This window comes from Arachis stenosperma, chromosome 4 (assembly GCF_014773155.1).
Source record: "Arachis stenosperma cultivar V10309 chromosome 4, arast.V10309.gnm1.PFL2, whole genome shotgun sequence".
In the NCBI taxonomy this organism is placed as follows: domain Eukaryota; kingdom Viridiplantae; phylum Streptophyta; class Magnoliopsida; order Fabales; family Fabaceae; genus Arachis; species Arachis stenosperma.
In genome coordinates, this window is record NC_080380.1 from 123,899,468 (window position 1) to 123,908,181 (window position 8,714).

Consider the following 8,714-nt stretch of genomic DNA (forward strand, 5'->3'; position numbering starts at 1 on the left):
ACAGCAAAAGGGAATAGCATAAGTCTGTAGACCTCAGGGTCAACCCCATTAGTCTTGACAGTGTCACAGACTTGCAAGAATTCAGCTAAAAACTGATGAGGATCTTCCAATGAAAGTCCATGGAACTTGCAATTCTGTTGCATTAGAGAAACTAATTGAGGCTTAAGCTCAAAGTTGTTTGCTCCAATGGCAGGGATAGAGATGCTTCTCCCATAGAAGTCGGGAGTAGGTACAGTAAAGTCACCCAGCACCTTCCTTGCATTGTTGGCATTGTTGTTGTTTTCGGCTGCCATGTCTTCTTCTTTGAAGATTTCTGTTAGATCCTCTATAGAGAATTGTGCCTTAGCTTCTCTTAGCTTTCGCTTCAAGGTCCTTTTAGGTTCAGGGTCAGCCTCAACAAGAATGCTTTTGTCTTTGCTCCTGCTCATATGAAAGAGAAAAGAACAAGAAAGTATGGAATCCTCTATGTCACAGTATAGAGATTCCTTGAGGTGTCAGAGGAAATAAAAAATAGAAGGAAGAAGTAGAGAATTCGAACTTATCAAGAAAGATGGAGTTCGAATTGTGCATTAAGGAGTAGTGTTAGTCCATAAATAGAAGGATGTGAGAAGAGGGGAAGAAATTTTCGAAAATTAAGTAAAAGATTTTAAAAACATTTTGAAAAAACTTTAACTGATTTTCGAAAACTAAGAGTGGAAAAGAAATCAAGTGATTTTTGAAAAAGATTTTGAAATAAGAAATCAAAAAGATATGATTGAAAACTATTTTGAAAAAGATGTGATTAAAAAGATATGATTGAAAATTTATGGTCTTAAAAAGATGTGATTGAGAAGATATGATTTGAAAAATAATTTAAAAAGATTTGATTTTAAAAATTAATGACTTGGCTAACAAGAAAAGATATGATTCAAACATTAAACCTTTCTCAACAGAAAAGGCAACATACTTAAAATGTTGAATCAAATCATTAATTGTTAGCAAGTATCTTTGAAAATGGAAAAAAAATTGATTTTGAAAAAGATTTGATTGAAAAGATATGATTTGAAAAAGATTTGATTTTGAAAAAATTTGAAAACTTGAAAAAAATCTGAATTTAAAACAGAATCTTCCCTCTTGTGCCATCCTGGCATTAAACGCCCAGAATGGTGCACATTCTGGCGTTTAACGCCCAAAGCACTACCCTTTTGGGCGTTAAACGCCCAGCCAGGCACCCTGGCTGGCGTTTAAACGCCAATTTGCCTTCTTCACTGGGCGTTTTGAACATCCAGCTTTTTCTGTGTAATTCCTCTGCTGTATGTTCTAAATCTTCAATTCTCTGTATTATTGACTTGAAAAGACACAAATTAAAAATATTTTTGGATTTTTAATAATGAGGAATAATCAAAATGCAACTAAAATCAAATAACAATGCATGCAAGACACCAAACTTAGCAGTTTGTATACTACTGACACTAACAAAATGAGAATGCATATGACAAACAACAAAACACTCAAGTCAAGAGAATTCAAAGATCAGAGCAATGAAATCATCAAGAACAACTTGAAGATTAATGAAGACACATGAATGAATGCAAGAAGAACAGAAACATGCAATTGACACCAAACTTAAAATGAGACTCTAGACTCAACAAGAAACATACAATATTTTTGGTTTTTATGATTTTGTAAATTTTTTTTTGGATTTTTTTTTTCGAAAACTAAGTGTAAAAGAAAATAAAGGTATCAAAATTCTTAATGAGAATTCCAGGAATCATGCAATGTTAGTCTAAAGCTTTAGTCTAAAAAAATTAGACATGGCTAGCCAAGCTTCAGCAGGACATTACATTCAAGAGCTAAATTGATGAGGATCAATCAGCTTCGGTGATGATAAGAACATCACCTTGAAACACTAGAATTCATTCTTAAGAACTCTGAAGATAAATACCTAATCTAAGCAACAAGATGAACTGTCAGTTGTCCATACTCGAAACAATCCCCGGCAACGGCGCCAAAAACTTGGTGCACGAAATTGTGATCACTACTTTTCACAACTCAAATAATCCCCGGTAATGAATCCAAAAACTTGGTGCTCAATACCATGGCATAAACACAACTTCGCACAACTAACCAGCAAGTGCACTGGGTCGTCCAAGTAATAAACCTTACGCGAGTAAGGGTCGATCCCACGGAGATTGTTGGTATGAAGCAAGCTATGGTCATCTTGTAAATCTTAGTCAGGCAGATTCAAATGGTTATGAATGATATATGAATAAAGCATAAAGATAGAGATACTTATGTAATTCATTGGTGAGAATTTCAGATAAGCGTATGGAGATGCTTTGTCCCTTCCGTCTCTCTGCTTTCCTACTGTCTTCATCCAATCCTTCTTACTCCTTTCCATGGCAAGCTGTATGTTGGGCATCACCGTTGTCAGTGGCTACAGTCCCGTCCTCTCAGTGAAAATGTTCAACGCACCCTGTCACGGCACAGCTAATCATCTGTCGGTTCTCAATCAGGTTGGAGTAGAATCCATTGATTCTTTTGCGTCTGCCACTAATGCCCAGCCTTCAGGAGTTTGAAGCTCGTCACAGTCATTCAATCATTGAATCCTACTCAGAATACCACAGACAAGGTTTAGACCTTCCGGATTCTCTTGAATGCCGCCATCAATTCTAGCTTATACCACGAAGATTCCGATTAAGGAATCCAAGAGATAAACATTCAAGCCTTGTTTGCTTGTAGAACGGGAGTGGTTGTCAGGCACGCGTTCATAAGTGAGAATGATGATGAGCATCACATAATCATCACATTCATCAAGTTCTTGAGTGCGAATGAATATCTTGGAATAAGAACAAGCTGAATTGAATAGAAGAACAATAGTAATTGCATTAATACTCGAGGTACAGTAGAGCTCCACACCTTAATCTATGGTGTGTAGAAACTCCACCGTTGAAAATACATAAGAACAAGGTCTAGGCATGGCTGTGAGGCCAGCCTCCCCAAAACGTGATCAAAAGATTCAAAGATCTAAAGATGATCTCTGATCCCAAGATGAAAATACAATAGCAAAAGGTCTTATTTATAAAGAACTAGTAGCCTAAGGTTTACAGAAATGAGTAAATGACAGAAAAATCTACTTCCAGACCCACTTGGTGTGTGCTTGGGCTGAGCATTGAAGCATTTTCGTGTTGAGACTCTTCTTGGAGTTAAACGCCAGCTTTTGTGCCAGTTTGGGCGTTTAACTCCCATTCTTGTGCCAGTTCCGGCGTTTAACGCCGGGCATTCTTGAGCTGATTTGGAACGCCAGTTTGGGCCATCAAATCTTCGACAAAGTATAGACTATTATATATTGTTGGAAAGCCCAGGATGTCTACTTTCCAACGCCGTTGAGAGCGCGCCGATCGGGTATCTGTAGCTCCAGAAAATTCACTTCGAGTGCAGGGAGGTCAGAATCCAACAGCATCTGCAGTCCTTTTCAGTCTCTGAATCAGATTTTTGCTCAAGTCCCTCAATTTCAGCCAGAAAATACCTGAAATCACAGAAAACACACAAACTCATAGTAAAGTCTAGAAAAGTGAATTTTAACTAAAAACTAATAAAAATATACTAAAAACTAACTAAAACATACTAGAAACATACTAAAAACAATGCCAAAAAGCGTACAAATTATCCGCTCATCATTCTTATACTTTGTTGTAGATCTACTCTTGTCTCTTCTACTTTTTTTCAATTCCATTTGAGGTAATTTATAATAATTGTGTTCCTTTTGATTGTTGTTGTTGATTTCTTACATTCAATTGTTGTTAGATTCTACTCTTGTTATCAATTTACTATGCTTTTCCTTTGTGCCTTCCAAGTGTTTGATGAAATACTTGGTTGGATTTTAGTATAGATTTTATTCTTCTTGGCCTAGGTAGAGTAATTAGTGATGCTTGAGTTATCTAATTCCTTTGTTGATTGATAATTAGAAGTTGCTAATTGATTTGGATACCACTAAAGCTAGTCTTTCCCTTGGGAGTTGGCTGGGACTTGTGGAATCAAGTTAATTCCTCCACTTAACTTTTCTCCATGGTTAGAGGTTAACTAAGTGGTAACAATGAATAATTTGTAGTCACAATTGAGGAGGATAACTGGGATAGGACTTATAATTCTCATAACCTTGCCAAGAGCTTTCATAGTTGTTAGTTTATTTTCATTGCCATTTACATTTCATGCCTCTTATAAAAACCCCAAACATAACTCATAACTAATAACAAGGCACTTTATTGCAATTTCTAGGGAGATCGAGCCGAAGTTTAAATACTTCGATTTATAGATTTTAGGGGTTTGTTTTAGTGACAAACAAATTTTTGTATGAAAGGATTATTGTTGGTTTAGAAACTATAGTTGCAACGAGACTTCAATTGTGAAATTCTAGATCACACAAAAATCCGATCATCATGCCTCTAGGCCTTTTTGGCTATGCTACATTGTTAGACTAGGCTGAAGTTATTGGCTGTGTTGCTGAAGTAACTTTTCTCTTGACAGTGAGCTTAGGAGTGGGCTGTGTAGATGCAGTTTTCTTTCCTCCCTTAGCAGCTAGAGGCTGTGAGTTGTTGCTTCCCCTGGATTGCTTGCCTTTGCTTAGTTTCTTGGAATTTTGGGCCTATGAAACAGTTGCAGTCAATAGAGATGAACATAAGACTTAATGAGAAATTTCAGACAAGCAATGTAAAAAATTAATCAACATACCTCGTTCTCAATAGGTTTAGGGAATCTGCTTTTATTATGTCTAACAACACCACATATGGAGCACCTTTGTTTCTCCTCCTTCCTGGACATGTGAGTGCGGCTGCTCTGTTCTTCATCTCTAGCAGCTGATTTCCTTTTTCTGACTGGCCTGTGACTAGGCTTTCTGTATGGGGGAGGTATTACATCAGGATGTGGTGTAATCTCCCATAGATCAGGTCCATTCAATGGGTGTATTACTGCCTCGTAGCACCTCAAGAATGCTTCTCTCTTGTAGCAGTCAGCCACATAAGGTTCCAATCCGAGTCCTTTAAACTTGATGCAACTAATCGCATGGACACAAGGTATTCCATTCAACTGCCACCTTCTACATGAGCACTCAGAGGATCTTAAGTCAACAGTAAACTTATCTAACCCATTCACAACCTCATATTTTTGAGCTACAGACCAATATGGCGGCCATTCTCTAGCAGATCTAGACCTCCTCTCCAACTTAATTCTAATCCTAGGTAAGATTGTCCCTGCATAGTTCTGAGCCAAATCCATATTCTCTACCCACCAAGTCATCAGTTTCACCCTAATCTCCTCTAACATTATAACTATAGGTTTCTCTCTAGCATCAACTATGGCAGCATTAAAGCTCTCAAACATATTGTTAACCAGTGTATCTACTTTAGAATTATAGGTAAATCTAGATCTAGACCAATACCTAGGAGGGATAGTAATTAGGTACCTATAGGCTTCTTGATTCACAGCTTTCAGTTTAGCCATGTTCCTCTCCCAGTCCCTCCAGTGAGTCACCTTAGCACACCTTCACATTAGTTGCTTCAATTGTAACCCTGAAAACCTTTTCCTGAAATTACTGCATAGGTGCCTCACACAGAATTGATTCTCCACACCTGGTATAACATCATCGTATGCTGGCAACAAACCCTGCAAGTAGAAAATGGAGATGCAGTAATTCACAATGTCAATGTACATAAGTCAAATGTGGTAACAGTTGCTTACTTTTTGCTGGTCAGACATGAAAGTAGTTCTTCCTATCTTCTCAACACCAATGTTAGATGCAAGATGATTTAGGAACCAAGTCCATGAGTCCTTGTTCTCAGCCTCTACAACCGCATATGCAATGGGTAGCATTTAGTCGTTTCGATCCCAACCAATGGCAGTGAGCAGTTGTCCACCCTGAGGTGTCTTCAAAAAATAACCGTCTAGACCAATGAAGCTCCTACAATGGTTGAAGCTCTGATTGCATGCTTCCAAGCAGATATAGATTCTTTGAAAGATACAGTAGCTGGTCATGGATGAGGCTTCTGCTGCGTTATCAAGGTTAGGGCACCTTTGCACTTGTATGCGAATGGAGGACCCTGGATTTGCCTACATCAGCTCATGTGCATAATCATATATCCTCTTATACTGCTCTCGGAAGGTTCCCTGAATTTCATCCAGTGCAATCTGCTTGGTCCTCGTTGCCATTGATTTGGTGACAGTCAAGTTGCACTTTTTTTAAGCCTTTGACACTAACTCCCTAATATTCATCTTTGGATTTGATTCGACCTTTTTCTTGAATGCCTTGCCTAGCCATCTCGAGTGCAAAATTCTCACCCTGTGTGCTTGTTTACATGTGTGAGTCAAATTCATGCTGCGAAGCTGCCAAGTATCCTCTTCTTTCATTTTCGCAGCATATAGCTAAAACAAACACTCACCAGTACAAACTGCCCTAATCCTCTGTAGATCACATTTCCTAAATGTGACCCTAGCGGTCTGCACGGCATATGCAGTCACAGTGTCCTTGAACTCTTCCATGGATGCATACACTGTACCCACTTCCCACTTGTATTGGGTCATGTCTTTTTTATGCTTGTGAACTGGATAACTCTGTCCCTGGTGGTCTGAATCTGACACAGCATCTCCAACCTCGTGGTCATTCTCTAATTCATCACTCCTTGCTCCATCCTCATCTTCAAAGTTATCAGTTGCGACCCCCTTCTTTTTCACTGCCCTAATTTTTTCATTCACCATATTAACATCTTGAAATCCACTAAAAGCATGATCAAGCTCATCTTCACTGTTGGTAAAGTGTAAATCATCTTCGGTCTCTTCCTCTTCCTCAGATGGTTTATACTCTAAATCAATGTTGTCACTGTCACTATAGTTACCCATATCAGCTTCCAGATTAACATCATCACCAGCTTGTTCTCCTCCATACACAACCAGCTGGTGTCCCTCATCATCCATCCTATGATCCCTAACGTTAGGATTTTTGCTAGTAAAGAATTTTTGTAAAAATATAGTCGCATTGTGAGTATAGATTCTAAACCAACAGAAAATCCCTTCGTACAAATGTTTTGGTTGTCACAAGTAACAAAACCTAATAAATTTATAAACCGAAGTATTCAAACCTCGGGTCGTCTTCTAAAGGAATTGCAAGGAAGTATGATTTATTATTGGTTATGAAAAAATAGTGTTTGGGTTTGAAAAAGGTTTTAAGCAAGAGAAATAGATTGCAAGAATTAATAAATTAATAACTAATAAAACTCTTGGCAATGTATGAAAATTGGAAGTCCTATCCCAGTTATCCTTATCAATTGTGATGAGAATTGAATTTTTCTCCCACTAAGTTAACCTCTAACTATGAAGGTAAGTCAAGGGGATGGAATAAGTTTGGTTCCTCAGGTCCTAGTCTTTCCTTGGAGAAGGTTAGAGTTATTGGAACTCGAGTTAATTCTTGAAGAATTCAAATTTTCAGTCGACAATGAGTTTGACAACTCAAGAGTTACCAATTAATCAATTAAAGCCAAGAATATAAAAAGCTAGATAAAAATCATAAATAACTGGAATACCTCAAATTAAACTGAATGGAGATGTCAATTCTAACATGAAAAATATTCATAAGCCAATTGGGCAACATAAATCAAACACAAATAAAAGCTTCAGAGTAAACAAAAATAGAAGAGAAACATAAATTATTGAACGTGGTATGAAGAAACAATCCTAATCCTAATAGAAATCCTAATCCTAAATCCTAAGAGAGAGGATAGAACATCTCTCTCTAAAAATTACATCTAAAACCTAAAATTGTGAGTAATGAATGAATCTCTTCCAAGTCTTCAACCATGACATGCCTTGGAGGTTGTACACCCTCCTCAATATTAATTTCAAGCATCTTGGAAGGAGGCTTTATGAATGGACTTTCCAATGGAGGTTCATCATCTCCTAAGTCTTCAACCACTTCTTCTTCTTCAATAATTCCGGCTTCCTCTACTTGTTCCAGTATAAATTCATGCTCCTTACTGTCCATCGGAGTTTCTAATGTCTCCTTCATGCTACGTTCTTTGTTAGATTGTCCACATGAAGTCATGGGGGTTCCTTGAGTGTCCGAACGTCGGGAAGCTAATTGATTTATCGCTTGATTCAATTGATAAAGGGTTGCGTGAAATTGATCCACTGTTTCTTTGAGACGATCTGTTGATTCTTGTGCCGTTTGGGTATTATAAGTAGGATCATAGTGCTCTTGGATTGATGGATATGGAGATGGTGTATATTGAGGTGGTGGTTCTTGGGAGTAATTGGGTTTGACTTGGGGTGGTTCTATATATGGTTCATACGGTTCATAGGGTGGTTGGTATGGTGGATATATGTTAGGGTCATATAGAGGTGAATGGCGGAAAGGGGCTTGTGAGTATGGTGATCCAAAGTCATGTTGAGGAGAGGGTTCATAAGCATATGGTGGTGGTTGTTGATAATCTAAAGAGCACTCACCATAGCCATTGCCTTGATATGCATCACAGAATGGTTGTTGATAGTCCATTGGAGGTGGTTGTTGCCATGAGGGTTGATTAAATCCTTGTGGTTCCTCCCATCTTTGATTATTCCAACTGTGATGCCTGTTCTCATTGTAATTTCCTCTTCCTGCAACATAATTGTAACCAGACTCATAGCCAAAGGGGTGAGAGTTCATGGTAGTAGGAAAAAATAAAAACAAAAACTAACAAAAAGAAAATATT